Source organism: Bombus vancouverensis, chromosome 6, assembly GCF_051014615.1.
Source record: "Bombus vancouverensis nearcticus chromosome 6, iyBomVanc1_principal, whole genome shotgun sequence".
Taxonomy (NCBI): Eukaryota; Metazoa; Arthropoda; class Insecta; order Hymenoptera; family Apidae; genus Bombus; species Bombus vancouverensis.
The window spans coordinates 6,005,084-6,029,400 of NC_134916.1; the positions used below are offsets into that span (position 1 = coordinate 6,005,084).

The 24,317-nt window shown below is 38.8% G+C and overlaps 1 protein-coding gene across 3 annotated transcripts in view; it reads right to left on the reverse strand.

Annotated features, from left to right (window-relative positions):
* The window catches only part of Rbp6 (RNA-binding protein 6), a 777,348-nt gene that overhangs the window by 506,251 nt on the left and 246,780 nt on the right, over positions 1-24,317 (reverse strand). The window contains exon 1 of one of the 3 annotated variants that reach the window (XM_076619578.1): positions 23,630-23,649. The exons of the other annotated variants lie outside the window; for them this stretch is intronic. The gene's annotated coding sequence lies outside the window, so the exon portion shown is untranslated. Of the gene's footprint in view, positions 1-23,629; positions 23,650-24,317 lie in introns of those variants that run through there. 3 annotated transcript variants of the gene reach the window in all.

The following is a 24,317-nucleotide window of genomic DNA, read 5'->3' on the forward strand; positions in this document are numbered from 1 at the left end:
GAATAGAGCCATCCACGAACAGGCAAATAGCGGGAATTTATAGGAGCGTTAGCATCGCCGCGGGTGAACGCGATATTGGCAGCGAACCGGCGGACTGCGTTGCGGCCAGCTACGGTAAATAAATGGACAATATCATCGCTGTCGTAAAAATAATTGCCGGCCGCGTGCACGGCCACGACCGATTATTGCTGGTTGCGGCAATTAGTCGTCGCGAGTTGATGCGCCACATAACACTTTATTGCCGCTTATTGCGGATTTTTGTCCCGAATCCACCGCTACTACCACCGCCTCGTCATGTAGAATACATTCCGCCTCTTATGCGCCCGCGGCTGCGTTATTGCCCTGTCACGAGATTTCCAGGAACGACTCCCGTTTTAGCATGATCTTGTACCACTTGATTCCGTTCTCCATGGAAAGTTCGAGGAAAATGGCGAGAACGAGCTTGTTCTGGGAATGGATGATGATAAAGTACAGAGTACTATATACGTATAGAGGCAAATCACGCTGTTTTGTTAGAATGTAAAAAAGCGTGTACCAATTGTGTATACGTGCGAAGATCTTCTTTTTGGCCAATAGACGTTGGTAGCGTTTATTCTAATCCTAAGGTAGTCGGGTCAATGTCTTAATTCAATTTAGTATAGCTTCTATTTCATTTTCGGAGTTAGTAAAAGTCAAGTAAATGAAATACTGAAGTATATCATAGAAACCATTGAAAAATAATCAAACATGGAAGAACTTCGTTACAATGAATTATATAGTAAATGAGAATCCTTCATTTTGGAATATTTCTTATACGTATCTATTTAAGAAAGGAATCTTCTAAAATACTAAGCTCGCACGATTTGTTCAATTTAAAAAAGTACATACGTAAGCATTTTGCTCGAGTTAGTTTTAAATTCGTGTCGTTGAAAAAATAATGTCGTAAAAGTTGAAGTTTTGAAATATGAAATGTCAAAATGAAGTTTGAAAACTCTAATTCTGAGTATTTCAAGATATTTCTGGATGATATTCTACATACACATATTATCTATCTGTTTAAGGACGAAACAGCAAAGTAGAAAGTGAAATGTATCGTGTAAAATTGAGCCAGCAAGGTTCGAAAGAATCATTGGTATAGAAAAGGGATTAAATCTGCTTCGTATCATGTTCTGTGATTAACTATCCGTGCAACTCGGCGTGTAGAAGGGGATGAGGTCCGAAAAGATCTCACTGGGAGCATTAAAGTCGATTAACGCGACTATCTTCGTTAATCTTCCGAGCGCAAGTCGACCAATTAAATCTATCGTAATTTCCCCAGAAACAACTAATACCGATAGACGATTAGCAATAACGTGGCTTTCGGTTTGAACATGGTGCAGAATTAAACGAACAGTGGACCAATAATGGAAAAGAACCTGGTTGAAGATTAAAACGCATAGCTACAGCGTAACGAATACGAAATTGAACGTTCAAACGTTTGATCATCTTCCCTCGAAACTCTATAAAGTCTTTACTTTTCTATTTTTTCCTCCTTTGAGGACTTTTCAGCTTTCTGTGAAGCTTTCCATGTTCAAACAATCATTGGAAATTGTGAGAAATAAAGTACAGTCTATCGTGTAAATTTTTTACTCATATTACGGTTATTTCAGCAATTTTTGTCATAATTTTTCAAACAATAATCTGTAATAAAGTAAAAGCCCTAATGTAATTAGACTGCTAATATTTATGTGGAATCTTACTGTTATTATTATTGTAGAATAAAGCATTTTAACGGAATTTAGAAAATGGAACCTAAGTAGAAAATTATTTTACCTATCAAATATTATGGAAAGTACTTTGAATATTTTATATACTTTTGTATATTATGTACATTCTGTGCATTTTTGCATTTTCGAATTTTCCGTAAATGCAGAAAAATCTGCAATTTATTAATAATCAAATAACATGATTTCCCTGATTCTACAATTTTCTACCGAGAACGTAACGATATAAAATCGCGTTCGAACGACCACATCAGAATTTAACCCACAAATTTCCGTAGCAAACCGAGACCGTGAAACGAGAATTTTGCCTCGGCAAAGCGATGTCGGTCGCATGATAGGCGCGGATCAAACGGCGTTCCAAAGTTATCGGGAACGCGGCGCAAGATCCAGCGAAGCGTATCGTGGTGAGAAACCGAGTTGGCCCTCGCTAACGTCAACGTTGCGATGTGACGGGACAAAGGATAGAGGATAATGGACAATGGTTACCATAGTTTACTCCAGGTGAATTAAACTCGTGCCGGGCGTGCCGAGTCTCGCCGCAATTCGCTTTCGGCCGTCGCGAAATCAGGTGGAATTGAACGTGTACGCTAGTGATGCCTAGCTACTATAAATCGATGATCGCTCGCATAAGGATGCCTGAGATTTCGTCCACGCTTTATCTACTTATACTTATACTAATCTCTGTCATTTCCTTTGGAATCCCTCTAACGATATTGATAATGTAAAAGTTGTTATTTGGGTTTCTTTCGTATCGATATAAATGTAATTTCGCAGATGTCTATAATTTCATTCTCCTCGAAACGTAAGTTTTGTCTTCGAAAACCTTTATTGCAAAGGTGTACTGGTTGTGTTCGAGCATTCTTAAGGTGCAGAGTATTTAATAACATCAACAACAAAACGAATAAATAGCGTTACGAAGTGGAATAATCTTTTAATTTTTCCTGGTAATTTGTGCTATTATTGAAAGCTTTAAAGAACGTGGCACCTACAAAATCTTTCTAAGGTTATGGAAAGTAATTCGTTTATGAAATTTATCAAATTTCTAACTGCATAATAAAATTGCATTTTTTATGGAAAAGATATAATCGAAGGCATAAGGAGCTTGGAAACTGAACTTGCGAGAGTTTAAAAGCCAGGAGCCTGATGCTGTAACTATCCTATAATAATTGATGGTAAAATTCGGACTCGATAATTTGCGTCGCGACAAAGTACTTTGAAATTGGTATCTTTCACAGTATTAATCCACTGATACTTCCAATTTCAATCAAATAATGACGCTAGTTGAAAATCGATTCGTAGGTAATAACGAAGAGATGAGAAATTCAAATGGTTTATTAAAAAAATCGACAGATGAAGAGAATCTCTGCAACAAATACTAGTCGAGAAACGATTGTTCGTTTTAATACGTGCCATTCGAGCTAAAGACGTTAATGACATTACCGAAGAATAATAAGTTCTCGTAAAGAATTTTCCAGCCAGCACTAGCTCGAAGATACAAGTAGCCGTAGTTCGAGTTAAACTGGGAATCACGTGAACATAAGTCGAGTCAGCGATTCCCTTGTGAAAGATTACAATGTAAGGGAAATAACGACGCAGATAGTATGGATAGTGTGGAGTATGGGAACGAGTACGGGGAATGGGGAGATATAATGGGTTAAGTTTCATCGTCGTGCATCGACGAGTTTCCGGGTCGAGCTCGCACTAACGCGGTGCTTCCAAGGGAGTACCAGAGGCTCTTCTTGGGTAACCAACTTAAGTTGTTAGTTTCCACGTGCATGCTTCACGCTTGGCTTCAATTTCTTATATGTCCTTGACACACCGCGTTGTTCTTCGAACATGAAAAAACTTATTATGCGTCCCTTTTCTCGCACCCAATCGCTAATTAAAACTTGATAAAAGGATTCAAGGTACGATATATCTTTGTTATAAATTTCAATACAGATTTGTGGCATTAAAGTTGTACAATCTTTGTCCAGCGAGTCGAAAATATTTGGAATACGTGAACGTATGAGTGGAAAATACAATTAGTCTAAAACATCAGAAGCGTAGAAGAAAATTTTTCGACTCGCGAGTGCTTCAGGTTATAGTGCAAACGAAGAGCGTATGACAATCTAATGTTTTAAGTTTAAAGTTGCAAACATAAGTGATTATGAAAGTACCTGCACAGATAAATGTTGAAATCAGAGAATTGAGAATAAGGAATCAACAGTGATATTTCACAATTCAAAGTAGGAGTTCAATTGAGTACGTAATTAAACAGAGGAAGAATTGTAGCACAATGAAATCGTTATTATTATCAAGTATCTTGCTTATTATTTTATCTTATGCATAAATCAAAAGATATGCGTATCCCAGTATTCTTGTAGATCCGACCTAGTAAAACAACGATTCTCAAACACAAATTTCAAACCGCCACTGAACTGTAAAAGCGTGAAATAAGACCAGTATGTATTCGTTCTTATCGATATATACGAGCGAAGCTCTCAAGGCGACTTCCTTGTGAAAAGGGAAGAAACAATTCTCTCCGAGAAAAATCACAGGGAAATTCAGAATAAAGCGATCGACGCACACTAAAGATCTCCGTTCAAGCGCAAAGCCAATGAACTTCGAACGGTCGAATCTTGTTCCTCGATCTGCATACGGAATCCTTTAATCACGCCAGGTAGTAGGCGATTGAGGAGTCCCCACAGGAGTCGGACAGCCGCGTTTCAATGGTGAAACAGGTTCTTTCCTCCTTGTCGTCTTTCTCTTTTTTATCTATTCTTTCATCTCGAATCTCTCTCTGCTATATGCACGCATGAATGCACACGTGTCCTCGTCCCAGGACTTTTTTCTCTCGTTGCATTTTGGACGTCCCTCTACGCCGTTTTATCATGTTCGCACACGGTTGTCAGCACGGTGGGCGGCTGTTATGTCGAGGTTATGAGCAATATTTATCACGTCTTATCGCCGGCACGCATCTTAAGCACGGAGAATTAAACCTGTAATCGCGCGGTTATTATCTTGTTAACGACGGGTGCGAAAAACGAAGTCCTCGTGGCGCCTACGATATCCGCCCTGGCTTTAAACTGGGTCCGATTTCGAGAAGCATCGGTCGTGATCGCGCATCTTAAGATGCGTATCCAGATGAAGCGGCCTCGTTAAAGCCAACACTTACGAGGACCAAGACTTGCTTCGGAGACCGATGGTATTATAAAACAAGCCAGGGAACAAATTGCTCGTAGACGTCGGCCTTTAAAGAATTTTTAATGGCCCGTAAAACCGACCGGTACGATCGCGCAAATAATACTATACAGAGCTTAATCTTTGCGATGAAGCTATATTATTCACGGAGTCTTCTTTGCATGTTAATAATGAGAGCTTTATCGTTCCAGAATGTTAGCTACACGATACTCGTATGTTATTTAGGTTGCTCTAATTCTATGCTCATATACTCCAGGTATTTCATAGGAGATTCTTTGTGTTATTAGATAAATAATTGTGGGAAGTGAGAGTTGTTGAAGATCAGGCGACTAAGAGCAGCTGAGGGGGCGAAGCTCAGAATAAGAATCAAAATTTTGGAGATAGAATTCGTCAAAGAAGGTTGGGAATTGTATGTGATGTTCGATAAAGTATTTAATACGAGAACGCGAGTTCTAACATATACAATTAAATAAAAAGTGTTTAGAGGAAAGTAAAAACAGAGATAGAATATTGTGTATTGCCCGTGATCGATCGTATATTGTGATCGTTCAGAGCAGATTGGTGTTTACACTTGGTGTGCTGACAAATAAAACTAATTAGCTCGAAGAACCACTCAGTACTGTGGAAAATAATTATTGGAACGATAGCTATGGACTAGAGATGACAAGTAAACTAGCGACGACGAGAACCAACTAGAGATGACAAGTGATTATTAACTATAACAATTGCCGACTACGTATAACGAATATCGACTTGATGAGTAACTACGAAGGATGTCGACTAGCAAGTTTATAAAAGACGACCAACTCGCAGTCACCCCCTTCCAGTGCGTCCATATATCGATATACCTTTGAGAGGGGTAAAGGAGCTGTTCGCTGGCGGACAGCGGCTGAGCAACAAGGCGACCCTTTGGGATATAACTTTATGATACTTTGCTAGCAAGGAAATGAATAACGATCGACTTTTCATTAAGTGCCGCATATGAGCTGCAGTCCGGCCTCCTAAGGAAATTTGCTGAAAAGCGAATTAAACATATGTAATGACAAAAATAAAATGTTACATGAAATTATGTTTTATGTCCTTTGATAGAATCCCCAAATATTTATAAATAAATTAGAACGTTAAAAGGATATTCGTACGATTGTTCCAAATATTGAAATCCGCGGTAGCACATATAACGCGGGGCTTCCATTCGCCAGCGCGTTTATAAATATACAACCAGCGAGGCGCAACGTTTCCGCGTCTGACTACCGACGGGGCCATTCTACTCGGCCGCTACACGCGCATTACACCGGGAAAATATCGCGTTAACCCGTAAACAGATTTAGCAACGTTCCACTGCATCTGAATGGCAACGGGCGACACGAGTATCCTCTCCGACTGGAGAACGTCGCGTGAACGGATCCGCTAATACCCAGGGATCGGAGTCTACCCCTTCCAAACGCAAAAGACAACGTAATCCGATGGCAGCGCGGTAATTGGAAGGCAGAAAAACGGAGAAAATTAATTTGTCGAGCTCGACTCTGTGGAAACCGTGGGGACTGGTCGAGAAGAGGGACAAAGTGAGAAAGATAGGAAGAAGGGAATGGAAGGGATACGGATAGCTTCCATTGATTATGAGGCAAGGTGGGTGTCGTTAATGGCTGACAGCGGCATTTATCGCGTCAATGGACGCCAGGTGTCTATTCCCACGTGACGACCTGCGTTACCCGCTATAAATATACGCTTGTATTCTCTCGATCTCTTCGCCTCTATCGCGCGCCGCTTTTTCGCGTCCGTCGCTAAACATTTTCAGAAGCACGTAGCCGCGATAAACTTGCGCCAATCGCCGTTTGCTCTAGCACGATTCCTTCTTCGCTACGTTAATGATGCTAAATACCACGAGCTAGTAAAACAAACGCGCGAGAAGAAAATTAGATTAGCGATAGAGAATACCTCGCGTGAGAAGGTGTCGCGATTCGTAACTCAACAGGGGGATTTTTAAAATACAGTCGATACAAGAAGTATTGATAGATACCCATATTCTCCAATAAAGAGTTTTTTAAACTCAGGTTCTGTACTTTTCACTCTCGTCGCATAACATTTTTGTAATTATACAAAGTCTGACTAAATGATAAGAAGTTTAATATATTTGGATCCAACTAATTACCATATAAGTATAATAACGTGCAAATACTTTTTGTAGGCACTATAGATGTTTCGAATATTGCAAGTGTAATCTTTGTATTCTTAATTTTTTGAAGCAATTTATTACATTGTACATTACATGGCAAATTATTTTCAAACATTATTATATTATAACTTTCCAGAAACGAATGAACAATATTATATACTGGAAGAGACGTTTAATATGATCAGCATTCTCGTTTGAGCCTTCTGTGGCTTATTCAATGGGATTGAAGAGATTACATTTCTCACGATATTTTATTCAAGTTTATTGATCATGAATTCATCGTTTTACATATTCCGCATTCATATTAGGATCAACGTACGTTTGTCAAAATTCATCTTGGATCCACGAACGAGACGTAATTAATATCGAAAACAGGGATGCGTTAAAATTGAATTAATTACGAGCAATCGATTACGTTGGTGGTACGCGGCACCGGCGAATATTAGACAAACGTGTATGTACAATGCGAGTTACTTGATGGTCGGTTGCACTGATTAGTGACAGCTACACTGGCGAACACACCGAAACTCTTGGTAACTGGTTACATCGTAAACCAGTCCCTGTGCAATCTACAACAGCGTTATGTTGCAGTCAAATACGGACTGTGCGCATGCCAGTGCGATATACACATGTACATATATATAGATATATATATTCCACGGTAGTATGGTCACGATACTATTGTAGGAAATATGACATTACACTATCAAATATTGCAAATGATGGGATGTATCGATTGTTTCACGTTTGACGTGTCAATAATCAAGTTGTGGTGAATACATGAATTATGCGGCGTGTAAATTTTGAAAATCTCCCCAAAATCTCCCTTTTTAATCGCTCCATTGTTGTGCTTATATTGCTATCCTGACGGAAATTTTGCACTCCGGGCAGGCACAATGGTGAAGCAAATAGAAGAAATACTTCAGTATGATACCACGTATGTGTGTGTGTTTAACAGGATGATTGACGTAACGTAGAATAATTTGATATAAAGTATTCATACATACAATTAATTAATCTTTAATCGTTACTAAACCACTGTTTTTAGAGGTAAAAGGGACAACTATATTGTAACAATAATATTTTACTTTATATCTATTTATTTTCAACGAACATAGAAGAAGAAAGAAACGAGAACAACTACTGTCATGAACAACCAGGAAGTTCCAAGCAAAATCGGTTGCGAAACACCATGTTCCCTAAGCGAGTTAACGAAGACTCAATTTTCCCAGTTTTTCATTCGCGATACCGCCGTTCCAATGAAAGAACATCACCGAATAAACGAAGAAACGATGCTGACCACGTTTCTACTTAATTTTTGTTATTACGAAGACAACCTTAACGTACCGAACATAGATTTGGTGCCAACAAAACATCTTTTAATAGAATTACATCCACTGTCTCAAGAAAACAGAAAATACAGCCACACCTCCAACTCCTTCAACTCTAAACTATTACACAAACCGTAGATTAAGTAATTCAATCAAATACTTTATACTCGCTCCATATTAATAATATCTTAATCCTCCGTATGCAATAAACTATGTATACAAAATCCCTAAAACGGGGCAACCTGCATCAAAATGAATTTCAAACGAAATTAATCCATCCATCCCTCTTCGATGATTCCACATTTTTTTCCTTAATTATTTTTTTAAAAGTCCCGACTATGAAAAGAATCCTCTATCTCCCGTGAAATCCATTTTGCCAGCCCAAACACGAAAAAAAAAACAGGTCTCGTCGCAACGAAATTGAAAAATGTCCGTCACCTAATTTCTTTCTGCGGCGTTCATCATCTTCTTACGTTATTCCAGGCCCATGTGACGGGGCAACGGACGGCAGGACAGTCGCAGCTGCCGCCAGAATTTTTCTAGCTCGGTCCTTACTGAAACGGGCCATGCGTAACGATGCTACAGTAATTAAAACTAACCCTCACCCCTCCTCCACCACCTTCTCGCCCTGTTGGCCGTTGCACAGCGCGCCACGCCGCGTCGCGACGCGACGCGTCCCGGCTTCTGGCCGTCGCTGAAGCTCGTCCGGACGGTACGCGCCGACGGTTTTTAATTGAAAAAATTTCCAAGCCAACTTTTTTACCGAGCCGCATGCTGGTAGTGGTACCGACGACGCCTTTCACGAGGGCCATGACCGCTGCAAGGCGCGTGCGCGGCTTTCAATTAAAAAACAATAACTGTCGCTGGCGGCACGGACGGCGAATATTGTTCGATTCTGTTCAGCGTTCGGTAAACTTCCACCTATGAGCTAAAAAGTGGGATAAATCGTTGCGGTTGCTGGCGTTGAAGGTAAAGACAACGAAAATTTGTTGAATGAGCTTCTGGGTTCGTATTGTCGATTCCTTTCGGATCTTTTAAAGCATATCAGAGAATATATTTCACGCTTGTGTGTTATGTAGATTTGATTCGAGAAGGATAAGCTTGTTGATCATATGCTAAAGTAGTAGATATGCCAAGAAATGGAAAGTTGGCGCAATACTCCCTATGATTAGCTCAGGATCACAGTGCCCCATGAAAATATTTGAACGTTTATGAAGAAATTTTCTAAATGTATGTATCGCGTGTATTGTACGAAACATTTTGAAATTTCACTAGCATTGTATTTTACAACCAATACAATCGCGTCTCATTACAGTGCTAATGACATTTCGGAGAGTTTCGTATAATACACGTAATATTTCAATAAAACTTTTCTATTTTAAGCATCGGAATACTTTCGTGAGCCGTTGTATATGCAAAAATGGAATGCTCTAATGATCAGCAGTATCTCTGATATCCAAAAATACTTGTGGTATAATTCATCAGAAACCTCACAATGTAGTTTAATAAAAGATGAGTTACTTCATGTTCTGCTAGAAATCTCATAAAGTTGCAAACGCCTTCGATATACCGCATCATCGATTCACGTTTGGAATCTACTAACAGAAAAAAAGCAATTGCACCCTCACTTTAGAGTATCGAAAAAAAGAGTAGGAAATGAAAAAAGTCTGGCTGGTACTTCACGCTACGGTTAATTGTTTCGCGGAGCAAGGGCGGAAATTTCAGTTTGCAAAAACACGAAGGCATCGATGGCGAAGAGGTGGAAGGACCGACGGGGGAAGAAAGATCGATCGGTGGATTAAACCTAACCGGCGTGAAGCGTATCGATCGTGCGGCATCGTTCGACTGCAATCCGGTTTCTGCTGAACAACGTGGCACACCCGGTGACTCGTATTTCAAGGGAGAAACGAACCGCGTTCCGGGCACGACGACCGCGATAAAATCGGCCGTAACGACGGGGGCCTCCCTATCCACAATATCAATCCCATGAACGAACAAGAGCCGGTTACGCGATGCTTCGTAAAACACCCGATGACAATCAACGCCGCCACCCGTGGTCTTGGCTTTAATGGTTCTCCGTTCGCGACGTCTACCGTCAACGACCGCGCTGAAAAATCCGACCCACTGCCATTTTTCCCTTCGCCTTTCTTCGATTTTTCATAAAACACAACCACCATTCGGCGAACCCACCGTAAAACAATACGATCTTCCTGCGAGTCCAATTTTTATCACAATACACGTTGGTCGAACTGTTAGTTAGGCGAATGTTGGTTTTGTCGTTTGGAAAGATAAGAAAGGGGAGTAAGTTATATTGGTTGATGGTGGAAGTGTTATTTTGACGATTGGTTTTTTCATGAGACAAATATTATGCGTATTCTGTAGATTTGAGGATTCTTACATTTCGCAAAAATGCATCAACATCTTTATATGATGTCTGTGTCTTCTAGAATGATTTGTGTCGGTACTTTTGTACGTAAAGCAACATGAAGGATTATACGTATCTACGAAGGGGATTTGGACGGTCATAAATCAGACCACTGGTCGAGATGACTAATCTGGACATGTTTGAATTTCATAGCAGAATTCTGGAAACTAATATAATCCATATAAAGTGATCTTTACGAAGAGTGACATTCGTAATACTAAATTTTCTATTAGAATATTCAAAAGATCGCATACCGATAATAACTTAACGGAACATTAAATTCCCTCACCATGCTAGAATCCAAAAGAAAACATGAAATATTTCAGTAATCGATAAGACAAACCACAAGGAACAACAACGAATCGAGGTCAAAAGTATCCGCAACCATTGTGTGAACAGAAACAAGCAATTTCAGTACGTTTTCACGATGGTCGACGGCGTGGAAAAGCGATGTAAGTTATTTCCGACTTTCCAACGAGCTGGATCGCCGGCCAGCAGCGCATCGTGTTCCCCGAAGATAAGGTTTTAAGGTCTTAATCCTTCGAGGCGAAAAGGAATGGCGGATAGTAAGAGTGGAGGATGAAAAGTCTCTCGAACGAATCCACCCGATAATCTGCGTTACTTCCGACGATTAGCCTAAAGCTAAACGAATTTATACATGTTACGGGTTACATATAATTTGCATATATATGCAAATATCCTAGTAATAAGTCATTTGACTTTGAGTAACTTCAAGTAAAAAACGAGATTTTATGATAAATTAATAATAAATAACGAATAAATTGACTGATCAAGTATCTGAACAACCGAATTCATAGGGAACTAAAGAAATGAAGCTTCAAAATCACAGTTAGTACCGCGTAAAGCATGCCCAGATCATGGTTCAGTGGAAATTGATCGAACTAGAACGCTACACGTGGTCCCAAGTGTCATTCCATCAATCAGTGCCGGCACTCGATGTAGCAATTTATGACTTCGCTATACCATGACACCGATATACGCGTAACGATAACGAAGAAACAGCCATGAGGAAATAATGGACGAAACCAGGCGAGGATTCGCGAAACGGAAAGGTCAGGAGGACAGTGGCGAAGCGAATCGTGACGCAAACGACATCGCGCTCTAGCACGAGGGCTAGAAAATTTATTTCTCTCGACAAGTGATTTAGAGTTACACAGGAATCGCTGCATCGATGAATTATGATGCGGCTCGCGTCATCCACGGCGTGCGGTTATTAACTGACAGTTCACAAGTATGCACTCTTATAAAATTTATCGATGCAACTGCGAGCATAGAAATTACGGTAACGATACTTTCCAACAGATGCCGACTTTCGCTATAGTGGTTCGCCTGATTCGAGGTTTTCATCGCACACATTTGCAGGAACTGTTTTTGTCCCTTTCTGGGAAAGTCTAAACGATTCGATGAAAGAAAAACTTTGATGATAGTCAATGAAGAAAGACATATAAATTATTGAGAAATTACTGTTACCAGTTCGAAGAACACAAGTTAATTAACTTATCTCATTTTTTATGGAAACGCGGATTGATGTATTGTAGAGGTTTATTGATAAATTGTTGATAAATTGCTGTGTTTGGATGACCCCTAAGTTGATACATGTTCTTGGTTAAATGTTTGTTAAACTGAATCATACGAAAATGGGGATAAAATGCTGATCGAAAGCAAACAGGATAGGGCAGGGTGCGAAATACATGGCACACGAGGTGTTGTAATTTATGAAATATCACGCGCTTCGACAAAGCATACCAAGTAATCGTTTTTCCAATATAACGGATATAAATGGAACTAATATTTGAATTTCTCGTTTTACCACTATGCATTTTTTTCGAATACTCTATTATATTTCATGTGTAACGCAAAATATGTATTTCATTGTTTTGAAATCAAAAAAAATTTCTTTGACAATAGCTCTTATACATGGTTTAAATTACTAGACTGCTACTACTAGCATTGACTACTAGTCACTACTAGCTATGACTAGCGTTTATACAAATTCACATTCTTTTGAACAAAGCTAATAAAGAAATGAAACCTAAACAGAGATTTATTTTATTTATTTAATGTTTTTGCGTATTAATGCACCATTAAATGTTGCGTATTTTTGCATCATTGAATTTTGATATATGCATATGAATCTGACATTCGATAAATTACATGTACAATTATCTTTCGAAAACGCAATTAATTCTTTTCAAAATGTAGATAACAAAGGTAAATCGTCTATTTTCAAGAAACTCATAACATACAAGAGTGTTTAAAGATAAAAGTTTAAAATTTCGTCAAAAAATTTCATTTCACTGGACGGAAAACAACGCGGCGTCACCGAAACAATGTCCACGATTAACAATTTAATATCCGTTCCGTTCGCAACGGATCGTTAATCCCGGCGTCGATGAAAACAATTTATTTCGCCGAATTACCGAGCCGTCAGTGTCGGTCGCGTTCTACACATAGCATAATGATACACGCGCTGGTTCCCCAAAACGGTCGGAAAATTGATGTTCGTAGCAAACTGACACCGATCTGGGAGGGGATTTTCCCGTCGGACGGTTCTTTTCCGTTCGGCTCGATGATCTGGACGTCGAAGATCGATGACGATCACCGTTATACACAATGATCTCGCGTCAGTGGACCAAACGGGAGCTGCCAGCCCGTGAATTCGTTGCGTTTACACTCTGGTCGGTATCACTATCCGGGAAGGGAGCCAGGACAAAAAGCCACCTTAAGCCTCTATTGCCTCTCACGTATTATAATTTGACAATTTTAACACGAGACGAATATTAGTTGCCAACTAAATGAGCTATACTAGGTGAAACATGTACAGAGAGGTCGTAAAATTGGATAAGTCTCATAGTAGACAGGTTTTGAATATTTAGCAGACGGACGGATGTACGATTGCTATGCAGAGCTTTATAAGTAGAAAATAGCGAGTATTTTTCCTTGACGGTGAGAAAAAATAATAACTTGCAACGACAGACGTCCCAATGACAGAGTGATATATCACCGCATATATTTCACTTAGTTTCCTAGTCCTTAGACGAATTTCCAATATAAATATTTAAGCCTGAATTTGACAGCGGATCGCGCGATCGGCGCGTGCGCTAAAATGAGAGCTTGGCTCATTTGCTCGTGGTTTTGCTATTCGTTGATTACTTTCGTGATTGAAATCGAGATGGTATTTGTTGCGGTATGAAACATCTAGTGGACAGTAATCTGTAAGTACGATTGAGTCCTTTTCTATAATTCTTACGAGTTCGCTGGAATTTTTTTCTAATAAAGCCAAGTTCTAAAATCTTGTAATATCGTGTGAAAAATAAGCCATACTTTGAGAAATGAAATTGAAAATAAGAACGAAATAGGTTCAAAGCCTAGTCCATACACAACAATTTCCAACTCTCTAATACATCAACCCTGTCCTTCCAAGTCCCCATCAGTCTTCCGAAGCCACGGCGAGGCACGATTTTCCAAATCGTCAAAATTTCCCCCCAATTGGGCTAGGCCATGAGCGAACGAATGGTGCTCTGGTGAGTTCGTCTCCCTTCAGAGGGTCCGTTGCCCTGCTGGCAAACGGACAGAGATGAAGGTGGAAGCGCAAGGAAGATTATTTTCAAGCTATTCCCGGCCGTATCCATCTCCGGCGAAAGCCGTTCCGCAAATTGGCGTCGAGTTATCCAAGTGGTCGCTGACGACCGGCGTCAGGAACGAGGAGAGAGAGAAGGCAGTACGGACAAGGGGGTGCGGGAATCGAGTAGTGGTTGGGAAAGAGACAGAAAGACATAACCGCGATAGCTGGCGGATTTCAAGAGAGGGTCGAGTGGATGCGGATACTGCAGTCGGCCGGGTTCGATCTCGCCTCGACTCCGAGTGGATACGCCGTGATCGAGGAACTTCTACCTCCTCCACACAGTCTTGTGCAAGTGTACGACTAATCTGAGGTTAAGCCTGACTCGCGAGAAACCGAGAGAAAGAGAAACGGACGGGGAAGGAAGAGGGAGGATCAAACGAAAGAGAGAGAGCGTGACGAAGGGGATGAAAAGAGAGGGTCGGAATTAAGCTGAATCCCAACGTGGGTTCGGCCCATAACCCAACTCGCACACTATGTACCGGGAGATGCACTAGCCTAACTCCACTTAAATTAAAGCAATCTATCCTGCGGAACTCTTGTGCTAAGCCGGTAGGTTAAGCGACCGATTACCGGCGAGGAGAAGGCAGCCGGTGTCGTTTTCGTAAGCTTGTAGCCGCCATTCGCCCTGGAAAACCACTTTCCTTTACTTTTCACGCGAACACGTTGTCACCTCGTCGCCGAGGATTTACTTCCTGTGTGCTGCTCTACACGCCCACCTGTCTCTTCTTACCACCGTTATACCATTACTTGGGAGATGGATCGCGATTCGGGAGTGAGATGTTGCTGTTCGGTACGATATTGAGAGAGAAAAGATTTTTATCAGCGATGTTGTTTGGTCGTGGTGGAAGGTTGTTGATTACAGGAAATTTAGTTTTTTGAATACATATATGATTGACACACACGCACACAATTGTATTAATTAAAAAATTATTAATGTAATTTAACAAAAATTGCAATTTTGTTATGAAAATTTCGGTCGTTGCGAAATGGAATTACGCAATTACGCATTGCGGAATAGCATTTCCCAGAATGCATTTGCTACTGCATTTACAAAAAGAACACAAAATGATGTTACAACAAGTTCTTTCGAAGAATGTGTTTAAATCATTACTGGTATAAAAGAATTAAACAGAAAATTGCGTTGCATAATTACACTTGATTTTGTTTCAATTTCTTCGAATCAACTTACTCTGTCGATATTCTTTAAGCCTTTTTTGGGGAATTTAAACGTTCTATTTGCTTTGAAACGAATTTTCCACGCGGTGTGTCGATACAAAGCAAAAAAGTAATCGTTTCTCATCGTTCACATTCACGAACGCGAATTTATTCGCCATAGTCAAACATCGGAACAAAAATTTAGTAAAAAAGAAAAAAAGGATGATTCCCCTTTAAAAAAAACAGTTTCGTTGGAATAGATACGGTATAGAAACATGCATCGACTCTTCCTTCTTCCTATTTGTTCAGTCTTCGACACCGTCTTCCTTTTTCGAGCAGGCGAACAAAGACCCGTTTGATTTTCATTTCCTTCTGAAAGCCATTTGCGGGCGGTGTTTAAACGAGCACACATTCGATTCAAACGGAAGACACGAGAGAAACGATTTTGCACCGCGACTCGTAACATCTCGTAGCTCTTTCATCCATATGTTTATTCTGTGGGACCGTGAGTTATTCGATACGTCGCAGACACAAGCGAATGGAAATAGCATGACTGTTGATTGCTAAGGTTGTACGGCGTGTAATTTGATATGTCTATTTTGTCAGGGGAATAGTCTTAGTTAATCTTCGATTAGGCAATGGAAAATTGAGAAAACAGGGTTGAAATTACACGTCGGAATGTTAATGATTACTTGGTGGGAATTACAGTGGCGGATTAAAATCAACATTTGGAATATTGAATGAAATTATTAGGTAAGTTGGATGAATTATAATTCTCTACATTGGAAAGACAATCTTCGTTAGAATATGAAATCAATTGACAAAGATAATAATTATTTAAAGAACATAATCTGCATTAATAACAAAAACGTGCATCGATAATCTTCACCAAGTCTACTGAAACTCTTCTTTGATCCAGTATCACGTTATACCTTTATATCCATAAAATATTTTCACCATTTGCTTATTTTCTCCAGAAATGCAGAGGAAAATTTCCCGATTCAGTCCAACTATGTCGCAGAGAGAACCCATTCTTGATTAATACAACGTAACAGAGTCCATAGATGATGCGGCTAATAGAATCAGTACGAGTTAGCGTGGTCGTTTCGCGCTCAGCGTATTCATGCTCGCTCGGTCGCGAATTAGTTAGTTACCGCTCAGAAATTTGGAAACCAAGTTAACGCCTGTTACACGAGCCGTCGCGACGCGTTGCGTTAATTCGCGAGGGGCGGCGGCGCCACGCGCACTGGAACGACGCGGGAACGACGTTGAAGCGATTAAATCGCGGCCGAATGCCGATCTGAAATTACACACGGTGTACTGGTATTACTGGATCGCATCGTGTCAGATTACGGCTGCATTTCTGTCTTACTTGTCTTACCCGCGACACCGAACGCAACGCGGGAACAAGATACCGGGATAAAAGCGAGAGCAACGGCCAACCATATCTGTTCATTTTTTTTTTTTTTTTACAGAAGTCCCATAAGCGACAACAGAGAGAACATACCAGATTTCTACTTTTAACTTCTTCTTAGGTGTTATTTCAGTTACTTTCTTCGAGCCTTCTTGTTCCCTTTTTATTTCCTATTTTTTACTCTTCAGTTTCTACTTTCTGAACCTTTACTTCCTTTTCTTTCTTTCCTTTTTATTCTTTCCTTCATCCCTTTACTTCCTCTCCCTTCTCCTTCTCTCTGCTTCTGTTCCCTCTTTTTTTCTTTCTCACCGTCTTTCCCTATTTATATATTTCTTTTTTCATCAAATACAGAGGCTACAAAAAGTGTAGGTGAACATATTTCATTTCCAAGTTTTATACTTCCATAGTATCAATTTTTTATAGTTATGTGATAGTGCTACTAAATGAAACGGTAAATATGTTTAGGCCTAATTAATTAGTAGATACCTTTTCAGTAGATTTTTGTTCATTTTTCATATTGATTTTCTGTGTACAAATATTTTCTACAATCGCTGTATCTCCTGTAGATTTTCTTACCGTTTTTAGTTAATCTTCAAACTAATCACTCGAAATATAACTTTGATATAGAAGAACTGCAAACATCGGTGATTCAAAACTGTTTGCCAAATACACTGTGTCACAATTTGTTTAGTCCACATCTACGTAACAAGATGGACAAGGTTCAACTTTAAAACATAAGAGCAAAGGAACGTGAACGAGAGCGAAAGAGAGGAAAAATGTTGATTCGCCGAGCAAATGGAAAGCGACGAGATCTAAATGAAGAACTTAGCCTGCCTTAACTGCGGTTGAATTACATGGCCGCTGCTTAACGCGTCCCAAGCCGCGTTAATTACGTTAAACTACCGGCAGGAATTAATTTCGTAGCACGGAACTTTATCTTAGAAAACATAGATAAGAAATGGCGTGCGATAAAATGAACCCGGCTGCCCTTGTCACGCCACCAAATTATTTGATTCGCGTCGTCTTAAATAAGGAAGAATTAAGAACGATGGGACAAGCAACGACAGCAGAAAGGTAAACGTAAATAAAACGTTAAGGTTGCATGTAGAATCTGATTGCGCTGTTTGGAGGGAAGAAATGTTTGCCGTTGCAGTAGATAAAAAATTATGTTGTGTTGACAAAATAGCGAAATTAATCTAGGAAACGTTTTATAGCGAGAATAATTTCGCTGGATAAGCTGTTTCTTTGATAAAATTCGTTTAGTATTACTTATTCGCTTTTGTTCTTTCGTTATTATATATTCAAAACCTATCGTACAAAACGACGTATTCTAACAATTAAATGTTTATAATTTCTATATTCATAATTTAATGGAAGTGATTCTCACCCGAATCCCTTAAATTATATCGATGAAGATTACAGATACAATATGACAAATATCTCAAGTATCCACAGAAACCAGCACAACTTTTCCTTCACGTATAAAAAAAACAATTAGTTTTAATATCTGTGAATAGGTCAAATGAGCTCGTAAATATTAACCATAAGCATTCTCAGAACGCAGAAAAAACGAGCAAAAAAAGCTATTGGAAACGCACTTTGATTCGTGTCGATATCTCAATCGGTTTCAGAGATAGGATCATAGCTGGGCATTCAAAATGCATAGAGGTCCTTGAATGGCGGCGAGAATTCCACGAAACGACATGACCTACTTTTTACCTGGAAATGCGTACGTCGCTAGTAGCAGTAGTAGAAAAATTTGGGACAAGTCAGCGAAGGAGCGCTATCGTGCGGGCGAGACAGAGATATTAAAATATTAAAGATTACGCCTACACGTTCTGTTGTGAACGACGATATTCAAAAAACGTTCGTGAAAGTCGTGTGAAGACGACAGAAAGATCATTTTAAATAGAAGAATTCCCCGCTTTTGGAGAATTGTATTTTACTATACTACAACGGTGCAGTCAGGTTTTGCTCTGGTTTGAAGTAATTGTGCTGTTAATGATTTTGAAATTAAAGAAAAAATGTTTCTTCGATTTGACTTCTTGGTTATGACGATGATGCGATCTATGTATGTATGCATTTCATGATAATTCTGTGATGTATTCTTTATACTTTTACATTTTAAAAATTCCCATAAATATTTAAATGGCGTATTTATTAGTAATTTTACGTGGCAATCGATTGAATTTCTTACAGAATAATAAAAATGGTAAAACGATGGCGGATTAAGAAGTGGTTAAGGAACGGTATTTCCAAGTTTGGAATATATTTATTCGATGACGTAAAACAAAGAATACGGGGCATGCGTTTAAAGGGAGAACGGGAAATATAAAAGGGGGGAACAGAGAATTTCGTTAAAGCGTAGGATTTATTCGTATGGGTTGTATGCCAAGAAAATATGCTCGTAGATCATCGCGACGGAATCGAATTTTACGCAAGAAATCAAATTAAAGTCACAGCAGAGACAATTCGATTTCAAAAATCGTCTTAGGAGAGCCCCTATAGCTATTTCCATATAGATAACAAATGTAACTTCGTTGGAATCGAGTTATGCTTTATCGATTGGAGTTTCGGTTTAAGTTGCTGTCAGGCTGAGGAAAAGTGTGCGGCACGTCTAAACCTACAGTGCAATTTCAACGATAATTTCAATCGATCAAAACTATGTAGCGAAGTTATCCAACCATTTCGTTTCTTTCCTTGCTACGCGTCCAAAGTTTTTACGAGACCGGGTATTGAGGCTATACAAAGATTTTAAATTAGAGAAACATCGGCTACATACCTTTTTTATGAACATTTTTTATACATGAAGATATCAGTGGAAAAGTGGTGCAAATGCAAGTGGAACGATACATAAAATTCATATTTATCTAGAGGAAAAATTGCTTTAATATCTGGAATCATACAGATTTTTCCATTAAAATTTAAAGATTATTATCTTGGAATATTATATGTAACATTATATTAAACGAATAATTATGACGGAAAGCTAATTTAAAGTTAAATTCAATTGCAGATCACAGGGTAAATTTATTTATACGGAAATACTTTACGAATGATTTCTGACACCTACGTCGATATTCCGAGAAAATTTTTTTAATTGATGCACGCTGAACATATTCCAATAAAAAAATGGAAAGTAAGGAAGTTGAACCAGCGAACGATAGGCCGTGAAAGCTTCGATGCAATCAATCATGCAAATCGCTCCCGTTGCAAAATCTCGCAACTCCATGTCGGATTCCATATGGTAATGCCGTTAATATCCAACTGGTATATCGATATACACGGGGATATATTCCATATGCACAGTCAGAGAGGTTCCATATTTGAAACAAAAGATGAGTGGCAATCTGGCTGGTTCCAGCCGTGCGCCATTCATTATTTATTAACGATTAATTGGCTCGTATTGATCTTTGCAGGCGCGTCGCTGTACAAGCTCGCATTATTGCAACGTCATTTCGTGCGATCATCAAAAAATCATTGAGCCAATTCGGGTCAAACAATCATCTCCAATCACCGTTGTCGCACCAACAGAAAACTGATTTAAGTCCTGAATTCGTGACAACGTGACGGACCGATAGATTTTATCAATATTAATATCGACAGAATTATTTTGGCAATTTTGTAGATTGTCCACGGCTGAATGATTAATATTAGGCGAACACGAATGTTGTACGATATCGACTCGTACCGTGACAAAGCGTATTATTTTCAATATAATATCAGCGGCCGCGAACGCGAAACAGCCGGGCTAGTTTATTGCGAGTTACTAGACAGAGAAATGGAAATTCGCACCTTTGAATTGAATACGAGAATACGCGCTCGAATGCCCGAAAACTTCCAGAATCATACAGCGTATATAATCCAACGAATAGAAAATTAATGGTAAACTGTATACATATGTACATAGTTTCTGACGCTTTAAACGTCGAAATGTCACCATGAATATTAACCAAAAAGCAAATCGAGTACTTTCTAAATTACAATTTAAAGTGGAACGAGTGTCCATAATTATCGTATCTATTTCAAGCCATCATCGAAATTGGACAATTCGACGTCGTTCAACGAAACGAGGTTCCATCGAATTAATTATCGGGTGTTGTTAATTATTGGACTCGGCCAATAAAACGTATCCCTATAAGCCGACCATTGGCACATGGAAACGAGGACGAAGGGAGGAAAAAGGAAACAAAGGCCCTTCGTGATCGAGTGGGTAAAAGGGACCGCATTTGCACGATGGAAAATTTGCAAAACACCGAATTTCGATTACCCATCCGCGTGGTGAGAGTTAAAAATACCAGAGGGAATGAATTATAATTAACAAATGGCACGAACGGCGTATGGACACGTCCTCGAAAATTAAAGTAGTTTAAAATTAAAATAGTGGCCGCAGTCGAAACGACTACGCGGTCTATTAATTGAGTCGTTATAAACGACCAACGTCGTTACTAAATTCGTTGTGCTGGTTATAGTAATTTATCCTGATTCTTTACGAGGTAAAGGAATTAGGATTATTAACACATACTCTTTAAGAAATCAACGAGTCATTGGGTTGAATAGTTAGCATTTGTTCTGGTAAAATAGTCAAATTTTATTGAATACAATTGACATTAAAATTTACGTTATATAATTTACTACGTCAATAAATTTACGTTGTATTAATAGTTAATTATTAATATATACGAAAAGATCTTGTAATAAACGAAAGACTGCAATTGGGAAATGTGAGTATAAATTAAGAAGTACAAATTATACCTAAATATATGTAACGTAAGGGAGATATTTAATAGCAAACTAGAATACAGAGCCGTACATGATATGTACTTATTGATATACGATGTACGATAGTGAATAAAACTTAATTGCGCGTAATTCTTTCAAAGTTCATAATCTCCAACTAAAAAGAAAATCCAACTAAAAATACTTGACAGATTCAACGAATAATTGTCTCAAAAAGATCAAGCTGATAATCAAGATGACTGTCATGATCGTACACTTCAATCATGTTACGGAGGCTGCGTTTTTGTGTTGTAGAAATTATCATCGAGGAAAGAACGAAATGCAAACCGGTCGATTGTAATCGGCAACCTAATTGCCGAGTATTGTTCACCACGGTCTACGATTTCACGTTACACGATTGCGGCGGCACGATGTTAGCAGGACTGTGAATTCTCAGCGACGATTCGTTTTCGTGCGGACGGCACGTAAAAAAGAGGAAAGAAGAAAATGTCAGAACCCGAGCGCAACGGTCTAGGCAGCATATCGAACCGAAGGCACGTACACGTCCATGAAAAAAAACCTATTTATGTTTGCATGTCTAACCGAAGCGTATGCAGAAAAATGATTTATCACCGGCGAGATTTTGATCAAGCAATCGGATCTTCGGGCAATTTCGTAAAGTCCTGTGTTGTAACGTCTAATTGCGTTGACTACTGATCGAACGTTTTCAGTGGAGCGTACGTGACTGTATGTAAAAGATACCTCTCAGAATTTTAAATGAGCAATTAATTTAATTTCGTTCACTTCCTTGAATACTAAAAAAATTGACCTGTTAGATCCTTTAAACCACGAAACAGCAGAAAATTGTGTATCGAAAGTACTTTCAATAGTATTAAAGAATAAGAATATTGGGAGTTTCTGACAATTAGTGTAATTTGTTCAATGTCTCGACAGTAAAATTTTATGACTTTTTAGTCCTTAGTTTTATCTTTAAATCACTTAAAAATTTTATATAAAGATTTTAAAGGCATTTGAATTACGTAATACATCACTCCTGTAGATAAATTATTCAAATTGAAGTTTACACCGTTCGAAGTATACTGGATTTGTAAAAAGTATAACAATCCTGAATTTCATTAGTTTGTTTTATAATGGACGATTCATTTTCAACGTTAAACGATTTTTTCATTGGTCCACTTCTTTCGAACGAATTAATCTGATCCTTTCATGGCGCGGCGCGTCTCGATTCTCAAAGTAGTCGCATCCTATGAGGATCAGACAATCGGTTCTGGCCGGCTGCACCGGAAGCACCGTCCAATTGCAAGGAGAAAAAAAGTATTCAAGCAGCTTTTAAATCCGAAAGCGTACGCTACTGCCATCTACGCGTTGACGTGGAAAACTAGAATCCAGCGAGAACGACGAATTCTCTGCTCTGCGTGTATGTATACGTCACATCGTGAGAGACCGGATTTCCCTCGAGTCACCCCTTTGTACGGGAAAAAGAACTCCCGAAATGTGTCCCGTAATCATCAACCCATGCTGTCACCATTTCGACTCACGCATAAAACTTTCAAACAAGTTCGAGACACCTTCCCCTTTTTGAAATTGTTATTTGATAATTACAAAGAATAATTTGTGTCTAATAATTCATAATAACTAGACTTTTATATCAATGATGAAATATTTGATTAACTTGACTAATTTTGACTGAATCTTATCTCCATTATTACAACAAATAATTTGTATCTTTCATAAATCACGAACGCTATCGATCGGTTCGCGAAAAATTAAATATTATACCCAGGGAAAAATATTTCATTTATTTTAACTCAACAACTTACCAAAATTCCAAACTTCATTTTTCTTACTTAAATTTCTTAATGAAACTGAGAACCGTCTTACCTGAAATCAAAGAGAGAAAATAACATTTAGACATTACTTGTTAATGAGGCTTTTTGTTAAGTGTTGGTAACCACTATTTAGAGATGCAACAGAGAAGATTCAGAAGCTAACAGCTGCTTTATAACGCAAGAATTATATTTACGCGGGATGTCGCTACTGCGCTATGAAGAAACATAGGTGCACATATGTTTAGAAATTTATTGGTCCCGATGAATTTAGAGGAGAATCAAGGCTAATTATAGCTACAATCCTTGATTATTCTGCAGCCGGAATCTCTGGTAGAATTAACCAACGTCACGTCACAAAATCTTCAAATATTCAAGAAACTGGAAACCATTACGGTACGAACAAAATAAGAATAAAAGGAAAATCGACTGAAATATTCGAGATCAAAAAACAAGGATAAATAGCGGACAAGATTATCCATCGATTAGGTATACGAATTTAATAGAAATTCATTCTCCTGCTAATTGCATTCTGCTAGAAATAACTTTGGGAACATTTCTTATCCTCACACGTTATACCGGATAATCTACCGCATTAATCTATTTCAATATCTTTTCATGAAGCATATTATAAAAGAAAATAATTAACAGATGTAATTTTACGAATCTTAGTTTACACATG